Genomic DNA, 11,879 nt, shown 5'->3' on the forward strand with positions numbered 1-11,879 from the left:
GCAAGCAGACCTGGTATGTTTCGAGGTTAACCCAAGATCTGGACCCAAGGTCACCCAGGTGGCTTCCAGCACTGCAGATCCACTACCTCCACTGAGGTTGGGCCTGGATCTCTTTATATACTTTTGATCTGCAAACCATGTGAACATGTTAAACAAAAATATGATTACCCAAAAGAAAATTTCAGTCTGGCTTTTTTTTCTCTCCTGAAATTACAGAACCCCCTAGCTGGACGGGGGGAGACCACATACTTAAGCCTTCTGGAGTTATCCTGCCATCTCTCTGACACCTTCCTAACTACCAGTGTCCCCACTTGCATTTTTAGACTCTTCCATCTACCCTTGGTCTAAGCTGAAATACTTGAGAAGCCAGGAGTGAGGCTCCGGAGCCAATTTGCCTGGGATGACCCTAGCTCTGCCACTTACTAGCTGGGCAACCTTGGGCAAGTCTTTGCCTCTCTATGACTCATCTGTAGATCGATGACAGCAACAGTGTGGACCTCATGGTTTGCAATGGGATGTAAATACATTGGTGAGTTTATGGTGTTTCAAACAGTGCCTGGCACACAGGAGTACTCACCACGGATGTGCAATTATCATGAAATGCCAAGTTTGGTAACCTGGTTACTTTTTTAAAAATTTGGGATCAGCAGTTGGCATAATGGCTATGTCGCTGGACTACCATGTAGTAGACCGCGATTTGAGTCCTGGACCTGGTGGCTTAAACTCACGCCAGGCACATGTGCATTCGTGCCCAAGATCCCGAGTGGAGAATGGAGGAGAAGGGATTGCGGCATGGCCATCCCCCTTGGGGGGTGATTTCTCGCTTTCTGTCCCTCTCTGTCTTTCTGGAAAGCACTCGCACCCTATAGCAAAAACCTCTCCAAAAAAAAAGTATGTGGAAATTAATATATAACTATTATATTTGTTATTATCTTAGTTTTGTATAGGGCGTGTGTGCTCGCCAGAGATAGAGAGGGAGAGATAGAGAAGGAGGGAAAGTGAGAAATCATGCCCCAGGGAGGATGGCTACACCTCAATCCCTTCTCTTCCATTCTCCCAGGACTCTGGGCATGCACATGCACCCTACGTATCTTTCAATCCACCAGGTCTAGGACTTGAACCTTGCAGTCGGCCATGTGGCATCCAGCTGCCTTAACCTCTGCACCACCTGTGGCCCTCCAACTATTATATATATATATTTAAAAACAGTTCCTTCACAAAGTATCAACCAAATTCCCCAGTGGTATATGCACTGTTTCACAGAGACCAGCCACCTCTGCTTATTGATGGGGGACAGGGTCCGAGGGTGGAGGTGGGGTTTGAAGGGGGTGTCCTGTAGCACACAGCCGCCAGGGTGGCCTCAGACCCCTCAGGGCATGCTGTCAGTCTTTACCTACCAGCTTCTCTTTCTGACACAGGGAGGAGCATCCTTGTGGCCTCCTCACCCTGTAAACGACCCGACCCACAGCTCCCCTGCAGATCCCACAGAGTTGACTTTCAGGACTTGGACTTCCTCTTACCAACTCTGAGGGAACCCAGTCAGACTTGCTCCGCCACCTCCCTTCTGGGGAACTTATGCAAAGCTCTCCCCATGAAGCGGGCCTGGCTAACAGCACAGGCTGGGCCTACCTCTGGTCAAGAGGACACACGGAGAGGGGCAGTTCCCAGGCACCATTGCCCATGCTGTGTTCTTGGGCCAGGGCGCCGTGTCCCTTCCTCTGCCCACATCCTGGTCTTCCGCAGGATCTCACGCCCCGGAAGCCTCTGTGGACTGCCAGGATTCACAGCATCCTGCCTGGACCCTGGCCCTTCGTCTACAGGTTGGCTTGAGCGGTTGATACTGAGCCCTGGAGACTGGAGTCTCAGGGCAGGGGCTGCTTCAGAACCTGGCATTCTGGAGGACGGCCTTTCTCGAAGGTGTAGCTCAGGATCTGTACACTGGTAACTCAGCGGCCATAGCCAGGCAGCTGACTGTTAGTGTGGTTTGCTCAGATCTTTAGTTTCCTGATTATAATCCACAAGTCAGGAAATGGCATACAAAACCCAGGGCTTCCGTCTTCTCGGGAGTATTTGGAAGACCTGGTCACGCAGGCTGGAATGCCCACACGGCGAGAGTCCCTCTTCCTCTTTCACTTAGGCTCGCCCAGGCCGCACAGGCACTGCAGCAGCCCTTTCTGTTCTTTGTGTGTGTGTTGAGGGGCGGGGGTGGCTAGACCCGGGTCTGGCTCTTTTTTGATCCTTTGACTCAGCCTCCGGAGTAGCGAATGGGTGTGCTCCACCGTGCCCAGTTTTTTTTTTTTTTTTTCCCCCGCGATTTGAGTCCTGGACCTGGTGGCTTAAACTCACGCCAGGCACATGTGCATTCGTGCCCAAGATCCCGAGTGGAGAATGGAGGAGAAGGGATTGCGGCATGGCCATCCCCCTTGGGGGGTGATTTCTCGCTTTCTGTCCCTCTCTGTCTTTCTGGAAAGCACTCGCACCCTATAGCAAAAACCTCTCCAAAAAAAAAGTATGTGGAAATTAATATATAACTATTATATTTGTTATTATCTTAGTTTTGTATAGGGCGTGTGTGCTCGCCAGAGATAGAGAGGGAGAGATAGAGAAGGAGGGAAAGTGAGAAATCATGCCCCAGGGAGGATGGCTACACCTCAATCCCTTCTCTTCCATTCTCCCAGGACTCTGGGCATGCACATGCACCCTACGTATCTTTCAATCCACCAGGTCTAGGACTTGAACCTTGCAGTCGGCCATGTGGCATCCAGCTGCCTTAACCTCTGCACCACCTGTGGCCCTCCAACTATTATATATATATATTTAAAAACAGTTCCTTCACAAAGTATCAACCAAATTCCCCAGTGGTATATGCACTGTTTCACAGAGACCAGCCACCTCTGCTTATTGATGGGGGACAGGGTCCGAGGGTGGAGGTGGGGTTTGAAGGGGGTGTCCTGTAGCACACAGCCGCCAGGGTGGCCTCAGACCCCTCAGGGCATGCTGTCAGTCTTTACCTACCAGCTTCTCTTTCTGACACAGGGAGGAGCATCCTTGTGGCCTCCTCACCCTGTAAACGACCCGACCCACAGCTCCCCTGCAGATCCCACAGAGCTGACTTTCAGGACTTGGACTTCCTCTTACCAACTCTGAGGGAACCCAGTCAGACTTGCTCCGCCACCTCCCTTCTGGGGAACTTATGCAAAGCTCTCCCCATGAAGCGGGCCTGGCTAACAGCACAGGCTGGGCCTACCTCTGGTCAAGAGGACACACGGAGAGGGGCAGTCCCCAGGCACCATTGCCCATGCTGTGTTCTTGGGCCAGGGCGCCGTGTCCCTTCCTCTGCCCACATCCTGGTCTTCCGCAGGATCTCACGCCCCGGAAGCCTCTGTGGACTGCCAGGATTCACAGCATCCTGCCTGGACCCTGGCCCTTCGTCTACAGGTTGGCTTGAGCGGTTGATACTGAGCCCTGGAGACTGGAGTCTCAGGGCAGGGGCTGCTTCAGAACCTGGCATTCTGGAGGACGGCCTTTCTCGAAGGTGTAGCTCAGGATCTGTACACTGGTAACTCAGCGGCCATAGCCAGGCAGCTGACTGTTAGTGTGGTTTGCTCAGATCTTTAGTTTCCTGATTATAATCCACAAGTCAGGAAATGGCATACAAAACCCAGGGCTTCCGTCTTCTCGGGAGTATTTGGAAGACCTGGTCACGCAGGCTGGAATGCCCACACGGCGAGAGTCCCTCTTCCTCTTTCACTTAGGCTCGCCCAGGCCGCACAGGCACTGCAGCAGCCCTTTCTGTTCTTTGTGTGTGTGTTGAGGGGCGGGGGTGGCTAGACCCGGGTCTGGCTCTTTTTTGATCCTTTGACTCAGCCTCCGGAGTAGCGAATGGGTGTGCTCCACCGTGCCCAGTTTTTTTTTTTTTTTTTCCCTGCCATAGGGTGCGTGTGTTTGCTGGGGGGGGAAAGAGAGATAAAGAGAGAAATCACCCCTCAGGGGAATGACCCACTCCACAGTCCCTTCTCCTCCATTCTTCTCTCAGGATTTTAGGCATTCATGCACATGTGTTCCACATGATTTTCAAGCTGCCGGATCTGGGACTTGAACCATGATTGATGGACCATGTGGTAGTCCAGCACCTTAACCACCATGCTATCTGCTGGCATCATGCTCTGCTTTTAAGAGTGGGTTGGGAACCAAACCCAGGCCTCCCATGAGGCCTCAGCCCACTGAGCAACAGCATCTAGTGTGGGCTACTTCAACGGGGCCTGGCCCTTGTTCTTGAGACATGTGGCTCGCACAGGACCCCTCGCTAATTAGGGAAAAACAGGGGCTGGAGCCCAGCCTTTGGCCTTTGTCAGTCTTAGACTCAGGCACTGCCTCCGGCCACCTGAGCGCTCTCCCGTGGCAGCTGGAGCTAGACCCCCGGGTTCTGATCCTGGCTTCAACCCTTACCAGCTGAAAGGATGTGGCTCACCCTCCTGCCTCACCCAGAACAAGCCCAGGGCTGTTTGCTGATGAGCCACAGAGGGCTGGAGTGCTGCCTGACACACAGAAAGCCCTTGGTGAGCGCTGGCTGGTGTCGTGGCTGCCACTTTGCAATGCTCAGCACACGCAGTCACCCTGAGCACGCTCGGCACAACACAAATAACTCTTGACAGCACAGTTCTGCCCTCACTTCCTCCTAATCAGCCACCTGTGGTGTGCCCAGCCCGGTGTGTCCCACGCTGGTAGGGACACATAAGCCATACGGCGGCCCCCAGAGAAAAGCATGTGGGTCATCTAAGGCAAAGGCAGAATTGGAGCAGGCAGTGGCTGGGACTAGAACTGGGAGGGTTTCCTGTCCCACCTCGGTGAGGGAGGTGCCCTGGAGCTGCTAGGTGAGGGAGGTGCCCTGGAGCTGCTAAGTGGATCGTGTGTCCGTGGTGGATCGAAGGAGTGGAGGAGGGAGAGGACTCTCAGCGCCAGGTGCTCCCATGCAGAACTAAGATCCCACTGCCCCGTCCCGGAAGCCTCAAGAACAAGGAGGGCTGCCCAGCCCACCTGAGGCTAGACTCTGGGGCAAAGCAGGCAGCATCCCACCAAAACGGCTGCCCCCATTGCCACGCACAGGTTCTGCCTGGAGGCGGTGAGACAGTGAGACATTATGGAAGGGAATATGTGGGGTGGGGTATGGTATTCTGACTGGAGAGTTTCTCCCATACATATATACACACACATATGCCTGTTACACACATTTCCCTTCTTCAGTTATTATAGAGACTCAATTTTTTTGCTGGGAAAATGGACACCCAAGGAAGGACTCTATTTTCCAGCCTCCCTGTAGCTGTATAGTGCCTTGTGGTCAGTCACAGGTCAATGCGTTTGTAAGGGACTTTGAAGTTCCTTAAAGATAGGGAGTGTGAAGGCCAGTCATGGTGGTATGTGCCTGTAAGCTGAGCTGCTGCTGGAAGTCTTGTCTGGCTGGGCACTATTGTGAGACTCTGTCTGCTCCCAGCTCCCAGCCGGAAGGTGGAGGCAGGAGGATCGTGGTATGGTGAGACCTTGCCTTTTTTTAAAAAGAAGAAGAAGAAAAGAAGAAGAAGAAGGAGAAGAAGAAGAAGAAGAAGAAGAAGAAGAAGAAGAAGAAGAAGAAGAAGAAGAAGAAGAAGAAGAAGAAGAAGAAGAAGAAGGAGAAAAGGGAGTTTACCCTTCTGCTCTTTCATCCTGCTAGCTGGAACTCAGATGTAATGACTAGAATTCCAGCAGCCATTTTGTACTATGAAGGATGGGGTGGGGGTTAGACTGAGACTAGACTCCCTTGGGAGTTTTGATGCACAGAGCAGCCATACCTACCCTGTTCTGCCTGTGCTGAACCATTTTGTTTGCTTAACGCTTAAATCCTAATACAATTTCTATCTTATGTCACTCTTACTTTATATACAGCAAAACACTGGCTAAGTATACAGAGATATACATTGGCTGATTATAGTAACCAAAACCTCTTTTGTGAGAGAGATTTTTGCTATAGGGCATGTGAACTCACTGGAGAGGCACAGAGAGAAAGTGGGGAATCACCCTCCAGGGGGCATGTCCACACCACAATACCTTCTCCTACATTCTCCTCTTGGGATTTTGGGCACGCATGCACATGTACCTGGCATGAGCTTCACACCACTGGGTCTGGGACTCAGTCTGTGGTCAATCATGTGGGAGTCCAGTGCCGTGACCACTATTCTGTCTGCTGCCCCCAGTAACCAAAACCAATGCATGCGGTTACCTCCTTTAGCAGTTCTGCCTTGGCTCAGAAACTCGGGTCTTTTCTAAATTAGGATTTGAACAAGTACCAGAAGGTAACAAAAATAGTTGTTTAGACATATTTTAAAAATGCTTATTGCCAGCAGGTGACGGTTTAGGTGGCTGGATCCCACACGGCTCAGTGTGCAGTTTGAGCCCTGGATCTGGTAGCTTGAAAACCATACCAGGTGCATGTGTGTGAACAGCCAAAAAAGAGAATGGAGAAGGGATTGTGGTGTGGTCATCCCCCTTGGGGTTACTTCTTATTCACTTTCCTTCTCTGTCTGTTTCTGTCAAGCAAAAGTGCCCTTATAGAAAACAAAACAAAACAAAAAACATAAAGTTTAGGTCAGCTGGTGGCATGGTGGCTAACACAACTGAGTCCTACATAGCCAACTGCATGGTTCAAGTGCCAGACTTGGAGGCTTGAAAACATGCCAGATGCATGTGCATGCTTGCCCAAGATCCCAAGAGGAGAACTGAGGAGAAGAAATTGCAGCACAGTCATCCCCATGGGGATGGGAGGCTGATTTTTCACTACCTGTCCCCACCTCATTGTTCTTTTTTTTTTTTTTTTTTAAAAAAAAGGATTTTTAAAATATAAAAGAAACGGGGCAGCAGGTGATGTGATTATTAAGGTATTGGACTCCCACACTGTCAACAGTAGTTTGAGTCCCAGACCTGGTGGCTTGAAAATCACGCTGGGTACATGTGTGTGTGTGTCTAAAATCCCAGGAGGAATGGAAGAGATGGGGTTGGGGGTGGTTTCTCACTTTCCCTCTCACTGTCTCTCTGTCCCTCTCTGGTAAGCCCATGTGCCCTATGCCCAAAACCTTAAAAACAAAAACAAAAACAAAAACAAACTTAAAAAAAAAATACAAACACTTAAATGTTAAGAATAAACTGTGTGGCAACAGTCTTCTGGAGAAATGCAAAAGAGAGAGGGAGTGAGAAAGGTGCCAAGAACTCTTGTATGGAATTTGGTACCAAGAGTAGAAACTGAGACCCAGATTAATTTATTTTTCTTTTCTTCTTCTTCTTTTTCTTTAAGTTTTTTTTTTTTTTTTTTTTTTTTTTTAATTTTTTTTTTTTTTTTTTTTTTTTTTTGCCATAGAGCAAGTGCACTCACCATAGACAAACAGAGAGACGGAAAGTGGCCAATCACCTGGGGGTAGGGGGCAGATGGCCATACCACAATCCCTTTTCCAATCTCCTCTTGGGATTTTGGGTTTGCATGTACACATACCCAGCATGATTTTCAAGCTGCTGTGTCCAGGACTCAAACTGTGGTCAGCCATGTGGGAGTCCAACATCTTAACCATCATGCCACCTGCTGGTCCCCAGACTGATTTCATACTAATAAAGATGATGATTCCTAGAGGAGTCTGAACTGTAGAGAGCATCCATGTTCTGATGAGCCCTTCTCAAAGCAGCCTCAGACGTGCCAGGAGAAATGACCGAAAGCACAGGACTGGGTGGTGATGACTCACTGTCCCAGGCCAGGACAGAGGTGCAAAATGAACAAAGATACAGAGGAGGTGCCAAATGATATGCTCAATCAAGGGGAAGAGGTAAATAATTAAAAGGGGGAGGCAAATTTGCAAATGATGGTTACCTTTGGAATCTGAGGCTATTAAACTAATGAGAGTTCTGGGAGGTGTCTAGTTACACATTTACAAAGGCCACAGAGGGTGATGGGGAGAGAGGAGGGCGGGGGAAAGAGTCTGCATTTCCTGTATATGCAGTAGGTCGTAGGCCCAAAGCCCAAGTCCCCATCTCCTGAGCCAAGTTCTCTGGGTTCTGCCCCAGGTGCCATCATGGCTGTGTAATTTGAGGCAAGTGACTTGGCTTGGTGATCTGCTTTCTTTCTTTTTTTTTTTTAAGTTATTTTTTTTCTTTTAATTTATTTTTTTTTCATTTCATTTTCTTCCATACATTCAATCACATTATTATTTGTCTTACAAAATGGATATTTCGACAAGTGAACACCTCTCCCTAGCACCATCGATAAAACCAGAAACATCTTCAACAGATAATACCACATCTCTTTGTGCCATTAATGCTTTTCTTCCCTGTCCCTCCCCCAAATGTCCTTCCTCAGACCCTCCCCTTTCACACACACTATATCTGGTATTTACATCTATATACTGCGTGGTGATCTGCTTTCTTATCTGTGAGACAAGCCTGGTGCTGGGACGACCTGGCCTGGGCCTGGCCTGACGCAGCTCCTCCAGGGCTCTCTTGCCCTGGCCCCTTCCCAAAGTCCTCCTGTCCCTCAGATATGCACATGCTCCTGGATGTGAAGGACACAAGGAGGAACAGCTATCAATGACAATGAGGGGGATGTTCCAGGCAGAGGGAACTGTGCGTGCAAAGGCCTGGTGGCTTTGGAGAACTAAGGAGAGGCTCATGGTGTTGGGGACATTTAAAAAGATGTGTATCTGGAGCGACCAGCAGATGGTGTCACTGGACTCCCACGTAACTGACTGCAGCTCAAGTCCTGGACCCGGTGGCTTAAAACTCATGCCAGACGCACGAGCATGCGTGCCTAGGATCCCGAGAGGACAAAGGAGGAGGGATGGCGGCATGGCCACCCCCCCTGGGGGGTGATTTCTCCCTTTCTGTGTCTCCAGCAAGCGAAGTGTTATGCACCTTATAGCAAAATCGCTCTCTTAAAAAAAATGTGCATCTGTAGTCAGTCTGGTAGCTTAGTGGTTAAGGGGGATAGATCCCACATGGCTGAGTCATGGTTTGCATACCGGCCACAGTGGCTTGAAAAACACTCAGCGCATGTGCATGTGTGCCCCAAATCCCAATAGGATGGAGAGTTGGAGGAGAAGAGATTATGGCATGTCCCATTGGGAGGTGCTTTCTCCCTCTCCCTCTGTCTCTGGTGAGCACATGTGCCCTCTATCAAAACAAAAAAGAGAGAGATCTTTATCTATCTTTTTAGTTTTCCTGTAGTAACCTTGCAGTTCTGGCTTACTCATTTAACCAATATTTATCAGGTGCCCTTTCTGGGCTGGACGACAATCCTTGCACTCAGCAAAGGGCAGGAAGCAGTCCCCAAGAAAAATAAAACCAGAGCTAGAGAACAAGGCAGCTGGCGGCAAGGACTGAGGGAGAAAGTGAAACCTGGGAGGTGGCTGTCTTCTAAAGGAGGTTGAGATAGGCAGGAAGGAAGTGTGGGAGTGAGGCCATCTGGGAAAGAGAGGGGCAAGTGCAAAGAAAGAGTGGTGCAAGTGCAAAGGCCCCCGGGGTGGGGCCACATCTGCCACGTCCTGAGATCTCGATGTTCAAAGAACACCAGGAGGCCTGTGTGGCCACAGCCGTGGGAGTGAGGGGGACACAGGAGGAGCCAGGCAGCCCTGGAGGTAACAGCTTCAGTGTTTTCTCAGAAACCAAAATCTCCATGGCTGGACAGAGAAGAGATCCGCTCCAGTTAGTTTTGTTTTCGCTTTTATAAATGGCACAGGGTGTGTGTACAGGAGACGGAGAGAAAACACCCCCAAACGGGGCCTGGTCATGCTGCAATCCTTTCTCCTCCAGTTCTCCATCCCATCAGAATCTGGGGTGCCTATGTCCAACGTGTAAGCTACTGGCACTGAAACCCGAACGCTGGTTGGCCAGGTGGAATCCAGCTTCCGCTACATGGCACTCAACCGCTGCTACAGGCCGGCCTCTGATTCAGTCTGTAACGGGCTCATGCCGGCTCTTGTGAGGAGAATTAGGAGCCAGGGAGGAAGCCAGTTAGGAAGCCAGTCAGCTGTGAAAAAGCTGCTGAATCATTCAGGCGAGAAAGATGCTGGTCTCATAGCGCCATGGTTCAGCATGGTGCTGTGGGAGTTGGATCTCACATGGCTGGCTGAGGTTTGAATTCTAGCCCCAGCAGCTTGGGAAGCATGCTGGGTACATGTACATGTGTGTGCACCCTCCGAATCCTGGTAAGAGGAAAGGGGACTGGAGCATGACCACGCCACGCTGGGGGTGCTTTCTCTCTCTCTCTGGCATATGTGCACGCCCTGTGGCAATTAATAAAAAAAAAAAAAAACACACGAGAATAACAACAGCTGCCATTTATCAGCTGCTTGGTCCTAAGTCTTGTACACACCTTATCCATCAAATCAAATCCTTTCGACAGTCCTGAGGTAGGCATTATGATTATTTCCATTTACAGCGGAGGAAACTGACGTTCTAAAATGGAAAGTAACGTGTCTGAGGTTACACAGCTGGTTAGCAAGGAGCTGAGACTGGAGCCCAGGCCCAGCCTGAGAAAGGGCAATAGGCTCAGCCCTCTTAACCAGACTGAGAAAGGCTTCGGGGTGAGGAAGTTATGAAGAGGCTGTGAGGGCTGAGCTGCTAGCAGCCTCCCTAGCACTGCAGTGTGGGAAGAGAGAAATGAGGTACAGACCTAGGAGAGCCTGAGAGTCTCCAAGACATCTGCTTTCCAAGGATCTGGGGACCCTTCTGGACAGTGAGAGACCTGAGACTTTGAACAAGGTAGTTCAGATGCTTCATGATGGGCTGGGAAAGGGACAGAGAAGCCGGAGGGAGCAGATCCAGGCAAAGGCGCCTCCTTGGCATTCTTGCAGCAAAAGCTTAGAGCATGCCCAAGAGCTGGGAGTGAGGTTTTGCCCAGGGCCAGTGCACCCTCACTGTGTGGGCTGGGCAATCTCCTCCCCAACCTGCCTGCTCTTGACTATCAGAGCCCAGTGGCTTCCACCCTGGCTCTCTCCTGGCCTCTGCTCAATACCTTCACACCTTTGAGGTGTTAGTGATGCCAGTGCAGCTAGGGAGGGAGCTTATCTGTGTCTGCGAGGGCTCTCTCTCCCATGGCAGTGTAATCGGAGCAGGGACCTATCCTCTCCTCCAATGTCTAGGTGGCCATCTGGTTTACCAAGGGCTGGGCCACCCGACTCCCTGGCACCACAGCTGGGTTCTCACTCTGTAGGGACGAGCTGGCACCTGGTGGGCATCAAGCCCTGCTGGCAGACTGAAGGGAGTCTGCCTCAGCCAAGCGTATTGAGTTGATCAGGGTGTCCCCTGGAAAGCACTGGACACAGTCTGCTCGGAGGAAGGGTCCGAGTCAGGGTCATCCTGGGTTTTAGGTTCCTGAAGAACATGGCCCAAAGTCCTCAGGGAGTCCCACAGGCCTCTATATAGCAACTGGCCCTGACCCCACCCAGCAGGACTGGGAAGGACTGGGCTGGTGTCAAAAATAAGACTAGACAGAGGGGGCCAGCAGGTGGCATGATAGTTGAGGTGCTGGAGTCCCACACGGCCGACCGTGGTTCGAGTCCCCAACTTGGCAGGTTGAAAATCATGCCGAGCACATGTGTGTGCATGCCCAAGATCCCAGGGGAAGAGTGGAGGAGAGGAGATTGCAGCATGGCCATCTCTTCTTGGGGGTGATTTCGCACTTTCCCTCTCAGTGCGTGTCTCTCTGGTGAGCAACTTGCCCTATGGCAAAACCCCCTTAAAATAGAATAGACAGAGAGATGGGAAGATAACGGCGAACTGGAGACCAAGAATCGAGACAGAGTGATGGAAAAGAACACAAGCTAGAAGCAGGAAGTGGGCAGAAAGAAAGACAAGAACAGTCAGGGAAA

The 11,879-nt window shown here is 50.6% G+C and overlaps 1 protein-coding gene across 1 annotated transcript in view; it reads right to left on the reverse strand.

Moving 5' to 3' along the window:
* SLC52A3 (solute carrier family 52 member 3) overlaps positions 1-11,879 on the reverse strand; it is a 22,923-nt gene that overhangs the window by 10,304 nt on the left and 740 nt on the right. The gene's annotated exons all lie outside the window — the stretch shown is intronic.

The sequence above is a fragment of the Tupaia chinensis genome, unplaced genomic scaffold (assembly GCF_000334495.1).
Source record: "Tupaia chinensis unplaced genomic scaffold, TupChi_1.0 Scaffold140086_1, whole genome shotgun sequence".
Taxonomy (NCBI): domain Eukaryota; kingdom Metazoa; phylum Chordata; class Mammalia; order Scandentia; family Tupaiidae; genus Tupaia; species Tupaia belangeri.